Below are 11,531 nucleotides of genomic sequence, written 5' to 3'. Positions count from 1 at the left end.
TATGTTTGAGCTTTAACTGGTTGAGCTATATGTGTCATTGGAATGTTTTGGTACAACTAAGCAGTAGTCATCTAAGTTTTAGCATAATCCCAAATTATTATTTCTTTCTTGAGGGGAAAACAATGCAATTTGGGTTGGATGTTACAGCTTTAGATTTTATTTTTCTAAAGAACCATAAACCTCTACTATGTATGACAATTTTTCTTTTTATCCATTAGTAGAATACCCATCTGATCAGATGTATCACACTACAAAGGTTGTGGCACATTAATTCAGACAGTTGACACTAAGCATTTAAGTGTAATGTTATCCATCCCTTGTGTGTTTTGGCAGACAGCAGTGAGGCAAGACAGGCAGATTCACGATACACTTATCACACTGAATAAGTAGATAATTCAGTTGACTGCTCCTGTTATTCAAAAAGCAGCTCTTGCCCCAAACACTTAGCTACAGTCCTTGAGTTCCAGGGTGAATGGATGCTCTCCTCCAAGACAGCTTGAACCTGTTAAGGGTCAAGTTGCACATCTAGAAAGCTGTCTCAGTGAAAGCTGCAGAATAAGCCTGGTGTTTAGAAAAGCATATTTGGAGTCTTTGAAGTACTGTAGGAAAAAAGCTATTATGAGGGAAATGTCAACAAAATGTGCCAGAAATTATATGAACACACCAGTTTATTTTAGATCTGAAGGTCTCTCCTGTTATCTCTTGAAGGACAGTTTACATACATGTCATGAATACATACAGGCCTATTTATTATGCTGTGTAAAACAACAGTGGCATAATACACCACAAATCGACAGGCCAGGTTTTTACATGTTTTTTCTTAGAGTGACTTCTGCCAGAAGCAATGTAAAATAACGGCATCAAATATGGCGTTCGCAAGGCGTAAAATTACACACACACCTTGATAAACTCTCCATTTAATTTACACCCTTTTTTTTGCGAATTTTGTGTTACACAGAATAATAAATACGCCTCATTGTAGGAAAGAAAAAAGTATTTGACTCTGTATCAGATAACAGTGAAGCAAAGCATCTAGTAACTGTTTTAAACTCTGTACTAAGATCAGAAACTCTTGTTCAATAACATGGTTGTACATGTGCATAGGCCTTTAATCATGGGAGAGACTGCTTCAGTTGCTGCAGTCACTTCTTTCTACAAAATGACTTGACATGCTATAATTACAAATAGAAGGGCTTCTTCAAATCTTAAACAAATAATTGTGCTTTACCAATACACAATAACAAGCTGTTGAGTCTGCTATATCACAGCAATATATAGTTATTTATTCAATTGTTTTGCCCCAAATGATCAGGCCACCGGATGCAGTTATGTTTCTCATGTTCTGGCTTGGTAATTTTCAAATGATTTGGTAACCTTACATTACAGTAATAAAAAAGTAGCTTTAGCATATACGCCTTTCAAAAAATTCTATGTTATGGCAGCCTGTAGTCGCCCAGAATCTGGAGGGCTACAGTTGGAATCATGGCAATAAAAAAACAGGATACCATTGGTTCACTTCAGCAGCTGCTTTTCTGAAATTTGGGTCTTTTCATTCACCTCTTGCACTTTGTAAAACATGAAAGAGTTAGATCAGCTTTGTTGTTATGTCAGTGTTCATGTCAGTGTGGCATGTCATTACTTTGAAAGAAAGATAAATGTTATAAGTGTTAGGCAAACTAAAAAGGATATTATATTTTCATTGGAAACTTCATGGCAACAAATGTGCCCTGCATAAATGCAGTTAGAATTTCCCAGTTGTGTAGTATCAAATCTGCAGGATCTCATGCTTCGATGTACAATGCTTTGCTAAAGGTATCCACAACTTTGAGCAATTCTCTCCATTTACTGAACACTACACTAAAATGTTGTTCTTTGTAATATTTTTTATTTTAGAGTTTTGATGCACCAAATTCATTTTAACTGATATGCAAAAAAAGAAAGGGGGAGCACACTTGTCAATAAGCCATTTTAAACACAGGGTGATATCCCTTTTAATGAACGTATTACGCTATGCTGGTTTTTAATTTCTGTTGCCACAGGCGCTGATCTCCCTATATATATTTCTGTGGGAATATATATATATATTTGTTCTGGACTTTTTTTTACAGTTGAGGGACTGTGAAGTGATCGGCAAGAAATAACCCAAGAGACTGACATTTTTAACTAATTGCACACGGTAAGAAATAATTTTTTTTAAAGACTTAAAGGAACAGTTCAGTCTAAAAACTGGGTATATAAATAAAAAAATAAAAAAAATTTTTTTTTAATATAGTTAGACAAAAATGTAATCTTTAAAGGCTGGAGTGACTGGATGTCTAACATAATAGCCATAACATTACGTCCTTCTTTTCAGCTCTCTAACTCTGAATTAGTCAGAAACATTGGACAGTACAGTATCCGTCTTTGCAAAATTCCCATCTACGCAATATTAAAGTGCAAAGTGTTGAGACTGATTACAGATGCCAGTATTTTCTTCTGTATGTCAACTTTATGTAAAAAGAAAATATGGAATTGAGCAATTCAGTACAGACCATTAATCCTTTCAGTTCCACCTGATTTTCCATAAACATTGGTGAAAATAAGCCATTTATTATTAGCTTTATTATAGTTTTGGGGAAAAACATCTCTATGAAATAATTTAGCTTATATTTTTGTGACACAATTTGGCCTTTATCTTGCATACAATTGTTCTTGAGTTGTAACCAACATTTTGAGTGAAATATGAAAGATTACATTTATTTAATATTAATAATATAAATACATCATTTGATACTAATATTATCTGTAGATAGAAGAAAAAATGACTGCCAAAATATTAGTTACACAATATTATTTACCATTATCCAGAAAGCAAATGCGCCAATACTATTCCTCACTCTTTAAATATATAATTCACAGTTTGAGCAGATTTCTATTTCTGGATGTTAAGGAAGTTAGGAGAAATACACACTGATAAGTCAGCCTCGTTGGGCTTTTTTATGTTTACATTTTTTATATTCTCCAGTAGGCACTCTCAAATAAAACAACTTTTTGTAGATTTTTTTTTAAAATTAGTTTGTTGTTTTGCCCAAACTAGTATCTAAAAGTAAAATAACTTCAGATGTGCTATAATTGTTAATCAAAGGTGGATGATAAAAATTAATATGAATGTTTTTGTTTCTTTTCCAAAGAACAACTATTTTTTTCAAGCCAAGGCAATAAAAGTGCATTATTTCTTGAAAATAATAAAACCCCATGAACCCACATCCCCCAAACAAGGCAAAATTGGGACAGTGGCACATGCACAATTACAGCTTAAAATGATGGGTCTTTTCTGCCTTGCATAATTATTCAGCCCCTTATTTAGACTTTTCCAAATGTTGTTGTGTTACTACCAACTTGGGTGCAAAATCATATTTACTCACGCACAAAAATTAATCAAACAAACATAAAACCCAGGAGCTCTATTGTTCCCATGGAGGCCTCGATAGAGGCGACGGCACTAAATTTGCAACAGAAGGCAGGAGCAAAGCAGAGGTGGTGCCAGGTGCAACTATATGGAATGCAAGGAGTTCATGTTTCACAAGTACCTTAAATACTGTGGTGTGGTATGTTAATGATCTTTAATTAGATAACCTGTTACCCAGTGATTGATTACTATAGGAGACTCAACCTGTAGCTACTTTTTTTTTACATAACACCACTGGTCGGTCTGTCTATCTATCTATCTATCTATCTATCTATCTATCTATCTATCTATCTATCTATCTATCTATCTATCTATCTATCTACTAAATCTATATGAAGGGTTGAACAGTTGGACAGTTTTTTCCATTTGAGATTAACTATGTAGCCCCCTTCCTGTGGATTTTCATTTCAAAGTCAATTACTTTGTGTATTTTAGTCTTGTACCACCAAAAACTACCACAATGATAGCCACCTTTTGGGGTGCATCATTGTTACTAGAATTTCAATGAAAAACAATAGATGGTTGTTACAAATGTTGAGACAGTATTACTCAGCATTTCTGAGAGAAAATTTAACCATATTTATTTTCAAAAATTCAAATGGTGATTTCCTCAGTGAATATATTAAAAGATAAACTTTAATATACAAATAAAAGATTTGCTGCAGGAGAGAGACAATTAGAGAGATTCCTCGTGCACCACAAGTTCTGTCGTGACCCTGTTGGTCACTTAAAGGGATACTGTCATGGGAAAAAATATTTTTTTCAAAATTAATAGTTAATAGTGCTGCTCCAGCAGAATTTTGCACTGAAATCCATTTCTCAAAAGAGCAAACAGATTTTTTTATATTCAATTTTGAAATCTGACATGGGGCTAGACATATTGTCAATTTCCCAGCTGCCCCAAGTCATGTGACTTGTGCTCTGATAAACTTCAATCACTCTTTACTGCTGTACTGCAAGTTGGAGTGATATCACCCCCTCCCTTTTTCCCCCCAGCAGCCAAACAAAAGAAAAATGGGAAGATAACCAGATAGCAGCTCCCTAACACAAGATAACAGCTGCCTAGTAGATCTAAGAACAGCACTCAATAGTAAAAACCCATGTCCCACTGAGACACATTCAGTTACATTGAGAAGGAAAAACAGCAGCCTGCCAGAAAGCATTTCTCTCCTAAAGTGCAGGCACAAGTCACATGACTGGGGGCAACTGGGAAATTGACAAAATGTCTAGCCCCATGTCAGATTTCAAAATTGAATGTAAAAAAATCTGTTTGCTCTTTTGAGAAATAGATTTCAGTGCAGAATTCTGCTGGAGTAGCACTATTAACTGATGCATTTTGAAAAAAACATGTTTTCCGATGACAGGATCCCTTTAACATCTCAGTCTACTATGCTCCAGCACAAGACTGAGGGGCCTATTTATTATGCTGTGTAAGAAAAATGGCAACAAAAACACAACACTTCACCAGACATCACTGTAAAAAAGTGTATTTATCAAGCAGTGCAATGATTTCCAGTGATGGTAAAGATCTGGTGTAAATGGAAGCAGCTGTCTGAAAATTCTACAGGAAAATGTGGCATTCATCTATTGATTATGCAAGGTCTGAATTGGAGTAAAATAACAGTGTCAAATGCAGCTTTCAGGTGGCATAAAATAAAAAACACACCTTGATAAAGTCATCATTTCACCATACTTTTTTTTTACACCGTTTTTCTGGTGTTATTTGTTTTACACAGGATGATAATTAGGACCCTAAGGGCTATGCATAACTTTGCATTTATTTAGGCTGTCTGCATTTTTGCAGACTGTAACGCCAAGGCAGAATGTCTTTGCCAATAACAAATTCTAACATCCCAATTGATTGACCCTGTATACAAAAATCTTTAATGATGGAAGTCCACTTTACGAATTCTGAAGAGCTACCCTAACCACAAATCTATGGAGCCCATACCACCATATTGTTTAATTTTCTCTGTGATTTATATGTGCATGGTAAATGTTAAGACATTAATAAGAACATAAACCAGGTTTGCTGTAGCACTTTGGACAACAGTACTACACATCATTACCAGTAGGATGTTTGAGGCTTGGTACTGCTGTCATATAGGCAATATTTGAGTTGTAAAGGGTTTGTCATAACTTCTCTACAGTTACTGAATCATCCTGATTGCTGGTAGCATAATATATTTTTTATATAATATTATTTTATAGTCAGGAATTTAATACTTCTCAATGCTTTATGCTGTCATCACAGTGCTGTCCAATGCTCCTATGTAAGAGGTGCATGGATCACAATGCTCTCCTATGCTGGGGGTGCTGGGAGTTACCATTTAATGCTGGGAGGGTCTATCTGTTTGTCTGTCTGGTTATCTAGCAAACCTACACTCAACAGAAGGTGCAAAAATATGTTACCAAATAAGAAAAGAACACTATTATGTGCACATAATCATTAATTCTGTCATTCATTCAGATCTGCATTCCTGCAGGTTACTGTGGTGACTATTATTCTATTTCATTAGCCTCACATGGCTTCTCTATGAAGCCACATTGATACATCACCTATGATTAGAATGTTACTTTTACACACTAGGAGACACATTTATCAAGGGTCGAATTTCGCATTCATGTGAGTTTTTTTTTTTTTTAAAACTCCCTTAAATTTGATTGAATTCAGGAAATTTGTTAATAAAATAGAATTTAAAAAACTCGGACGAATTTAAACAACCCGAAAATTCGAATCAAATTCGATCAAACTTGATTTGAATGTCAGAAACAAACATCTCCAAATTGGCCACTGGACCTCTCCCATTATACAGGAATTTGGCAGATTTTACGTGGCGAATAGTCAAATTCTTAAAGGGTCAGAATATGATAAATCTTTAAAAAAACTCGAATTCAGTTTGGATAATATCTAGTTGAATTTGACAGTTTTAATCATGAAAAAAATTCGAAAATTAGAATTTTCAATTCGTCCCTTAATAAATCTGCCCCTGGGTTTCGCACACTGGATTTCACATTGGTTCGACAAAGACACTAAACTTCAGGTAAGCAAATCTAAGCACTTCAAAACGATGACTTCATAGAAGTCAAGAGAACAAAAAGGTTGTCCTTTAAAATGATATGAAAGAAAGTCAAAAGTATTAAGGGCAAACTAATTCAGTTTTATAGAAGGACTATAACTATAAGAACTATAAATTCCACATTTGTAAAGTAGCAATGAAGAAGGTAAAAATAGAAATATCTTCACTTACAAAAACAAATTCCAAAAATGTTTTGCATATAGGATAGAAGTAAATGCACTTTTCTCATCTATGAAATAGTTGATATCACAAAATTATGCAATCAATTTCATCCATCCAGGATGACTTGTCCTTGAGGGGTATAGAGATCTGGACTGCTAGGTGGCAAATGAAATTCTATGTTTATAAACATAAGGTTTGGACTTAAATTTTAAAAAACGTGCAGGTTACTTAAAGGACAAGCAATATTCACTGGGGGTACCAATGTATTAGACACACCCCAATTAATATATTTAATAATTGTAGATGTAATACAGGGTTTACTGCTTAATAGAGCAGATTTCTTAAATGGCTGTAAATTTTACCAGACAGTAGCAATAACTACAACTCCGTAAAAAAATTACTGGCATGTTTTATTTTATTTTACAAACTATTCTTATTATTTCTACCCTTAAGCTGGCCATAGACGAGCAGAATATAGGATGAATGATCGGTAGGTGTGAGGATTCGTACAATCGGATCTTTGAGTCTATGGCCAGCTTTACGGAAGATTTGCATCTGCGAGTGAGGATTCCGATAAGTGATAGTGGTCAGATTTAATCCTAAGAAGCACAGAGCACTATCATTCCATAAGGCAGAATGGCTTTCAACTGCTATAAGCATGATTAATTGACACCGGCTTTAATATACGTGTAAATTCTTTAGAAATGTTTCCTTGCTAACTGAAAGTAAGAATGTTTAGGAAAAATTATTAAATGAAATACAGTAAGTAGAATAATAGGGAATCATACTGGATTCCTTATTTTGATCAGCATTAAAGTTAGAAAAGGATTTTTTCCTTTCAGGCTGCAGACAGGGATTTTTTTCCCACTTTCTCCAAATCTTCCTTTTAACTGGAAGGCTGGGTTCACTTAGATAAAAGTCTGAATATATATATGTATATATATATATATATATATATATATATATATATACATCTATTTTATTTGATAACACGAGTGAGTAAAAAAACAAAAAAAACATAACCCATTGTTTGTTCTTTTTACAAAAGGGTCCCCATATCTTATTTCAGATTTGCCAGCTGTGCTGCAGCTGTACGTTCTTTCTTTTATCAAAATGTATTGGCAGTTACATTTGGAAGCTCTGTAAAGTGCTAACTTGTTTAATCTTAAAGCTTTTGTAGAACATATAACACACCAATCATGCAGAGTTCAAAGAGATCAAACCAGTAACTTGAAACATTAATGTTATGAATGGTTAACAGATTTTTCTCTTCTTTCTTTTTTCCCAGTGAGCATAAGATACATTTCTATGGCTTATAGCACTGATAGACAAATTGTACTGAGTATCTGGGCACATTTGAGCATATGTGTTTGTTAGTGCAAATGTGCATCAATGTGTCTATATCAGTATCAAGTAGCAGTGGATTAGTGTGTCAGTAATAGTATGTGAGTCGTATTATAAGAAATGACATTAATCTAAGCAGGGAAAAAAATGTAGCAGACTAAAGCATGGCAGGGTGCCACAAATTCCAGGCATTACTTGGCAATTAGTCTAGGGAATGTTTACCAATCAGAGATTAAGTTTTCAGCAATTGCTTAGAAATCCAAACCATTTAGCATAGAAAGCAATTTAGTAAAACTGCAAAGAAGGATTAAAAGGCATTATATGCTGCTATTTTGTGTTAATATTATAAAGCTTGTGTTTACAGAATTTGGATCTGAAGCTTGTCCTTTATATTTATGTTAGGTCAATCTCTGGCACCCTGACTTGTTCATATGCTTCCGTGGATGCTACATCTTGAAATGTTATCCTACTAATACTAAAAATAGAATATGGTATGAATATATATTTAAGTAAATCTGTAACTGCCCAGAAATTGCTAGTTGATCCAGAGGAGATATGGACCAATCCTTTATCAATTGTGTTCCACTAGCCCTGTATTTCCTCACTTTCCAAAAAAAAATCCAACCCCTTTTCTATTTAATGTATTGCAACTTCCTGCTTTGTATCTCTCTAACCTGTTAATCAGTCAGCGACTTGAAGGGGGCCATATGGGACATAACTGTAAGTAAGTTTGCTTTTGATCCTTAACACACAGGTCAGATTCAAAAGCAAACAGTTTTGGCTCATATGGCCCTCCCTCAAGTCACGCATTGGTTACTGATTAGTAATCATTAAAAGCAGGAAACTGGGTTATGGCTGTTATGTAAGACATCTGGTCACTCCAACCTATTTACCCAGTTCTTGTTTTTACTCTGAACAATTCCTATAAGAATTAGGCAAGAGGCATAGTCAAGAAACAGGCAGAGGGTCTGGGCAGGCAGTGAGAAGCATAGTCTGGAACAGTCACAGGGTCATCCAGGCAGGAAACATGAAAATAAACTTAGAGAGGGACTGTAACACAGAGCTAACTAGTGCAATGTTTGAGGAACGAAAAATTGATTTTTTTACATTTTGGTGCAGCATCATGTCACAGTGCTAGGACCCTGCACACCAAGAGGTAGGAAGTACCTCACCCTTCCAGGGGCACACATCAGGGCCCCCCAGGGTTTCACTGAAAATGGAAAACTTACGGAAAACTTTAATCAGATGGGAAGTATAATGGTCTCTAGCTGAAACCCCTTCCAATAAATAAACACTGAATTTTTCCTCTAACCTTACGGAAGTCTTCTCCTGAACCTCAAACAGAAATTGAAGAGAGAGGAGAGTCATCAGAGGAGATACCATTCTTAACCACAGACTTCAGAAGCGATACATGGAAAGAGTTAGAAATGTTTATGTTGGAAGGAAAGTAGTTCATGCTGGAAGGAAAGTCTCTGGATGACAACCAAACTGAATTCCCAAAAGACAAGAAGAAAAGAAGAGTAGGTTAGCGATGCCCCCTTTTCTGTTGAGCAGAAGCCTTTACCAGAACTTGATGAAATTGAGACACTTTGGAAATCACAAATGGCAGCTTCAGGAACCTCTACAGTCTACGGGCTCAAGGATTCCTGTCTGAGGTTTTTATGGGCAAACTCAGCCCAGGGAACGAGTTCAGACAAGTTGTTATAAAGAAATAAAGTAATGGAGAAACTGCTCCAAATCTTGGTTAGTTCTCTCAATCTGGCTGTTACTTTGTGGATTGTAGGCTGACAAAAAATTCAAACTGAACCCCAAGATCAGAAAGGATGGAGGAAGGAAACCATGCAACCTAACTATTTCTTTGCGAATAGACTTAGCTAAAAGAGCAGCAGAAGAAAGTTTTTTGAAAGTGACAGAATGAACCATTTTTGAGAAGTAATCAAGGACACTAAGCTTGATAAAGGGCTGGAAGGGCTTGAAACGTCGCTTAGCTTGAGGCACGAATAAAGTTCCAATTTTTTCACCATAATCGGAGTGCTGCTGAAGTATTTTCTTGTACGTGAACCAGACCTGGGCAGACAGGGTCACAGACGGCACCCGACGCTGCAAAGAGCAGTGAGAGAGTGTGTGTGTAGCACTACTTTGTGTTTCAAGGACACTAAGATGGTACTGACTTATCTGACATCTGACTTAGGTAAATCCACAATAGTCCATGGAAATATTGGACCAAGGCAGGCATATGTTGAAGTATCACAGAGAAAAAGAGGAGTCTTCTGTTGAGCACAATGGAGCAAGCATAAACAAAATGAGTGGAATCTTGAACAAGGGAAGGTCACCAAATTTACATGGAAATTAGGTCAATCGTTCCTTTAATAATAGGATGAACAGCAATCTTGAGGAGTGCCAGCAAGTAAGAACTTGAGAAACAGCAGCTGGTGGAATAACAGTCCCAAAGATTTCACAGAAGGTGAAGAGGAAAGCAATTGAATTGTGGACAAAAGGGTCATTTAGTTTCCATAGTGGAGAAGCCCAAGCAAAGGCCTTGCCATAAAAGGATTGCAGTGATATAGGCAACCTTTAACTTCTCAGTGGGAAACTGCTGAGGCCTGAGCTTGAAATGAATCTCCCCCATAATAGGTGGGGACTTGGTCCTTGGCTTCAGATGCACAGGGAACCACTGCATGGAGAACAAGTGGTGCTGGAGGCATAGAAGTGGAGATGCACTCCCCTCACAGATGAGATGAAAAGTGCTACAAAGCCTGTGACAGATGAGCTCGCTGAGCCTCTTGAATCTCCAGTTACTTGACCAATGCTATCAAAACACTTCTCTATTTTGGCCCAAGCTAATTCCAGTGGTCTGTAAACCAGAAGCCCTTATACTGCCCTCTTAGTGAAGCAGGAGTCCCCTGCCTGCACAGATCTACATCAAAGCCCTTTTGGGGCCCCCATGATTTTCTGGAAACCTGTGACATGTAAGAGAGGATTCCAATAGCATGTTACAGACAAGGATTAGACAAGTGGCTTAGTCAAGAAGCAGGCAATGAGTCAGGGTAGGCAGCAAGAAGCGTAGTCAGGAAGAGGCAAAAAACACAAATACAAGGCTTAGGCAGGCACTGTAACACAGAGCCAATGTTTTGAGAATGAAAAAAGGCTATTATTTTAACATTTTCACAAACATGACATCATGACATCTTGGCATGCATGCATACAAATGTGCAGACAGGACTAAGACGTACTGAGGTAGGAGACGTGCTGGTACTGAGGTAGGAGGGTAAGAGGTAGGAGTGCTGGACTCCCAGTGCACATAACAGTTATTACAGTTATATAGTTATTATATCTCACTTAAGCACCTCTTCTCCAGTCTAAACAACCCCAACTTGGCCAACCTTTCTGATTTATCCCTTAACAAGCATTACTATCACTAATTTATTAGTTACTGAAAATGTTTAACTGACTAGTGATGGCCTCTCTAAACTATCCTGTAGACAGACCTGTTGCTA

The sequence above is a fragment of the Xenopus laevis genome, chromosome 6S (assembly GCF_017654675.1).
Source record: "Xenopus laevis strain J_2021 chromosome 6S, Xenopus_laevis_v10.1, whole genome shotgun sequence".
NCBI classification, from domain to species: domain Eukaryota; kingdom Metazoa; phylum Chordata; class Amphibia; order Anura; family Pipidae; genus Xenopus; species Xenopus laevis.
This window is presented reverse-complemented; position numbering follows the sequence as displayed.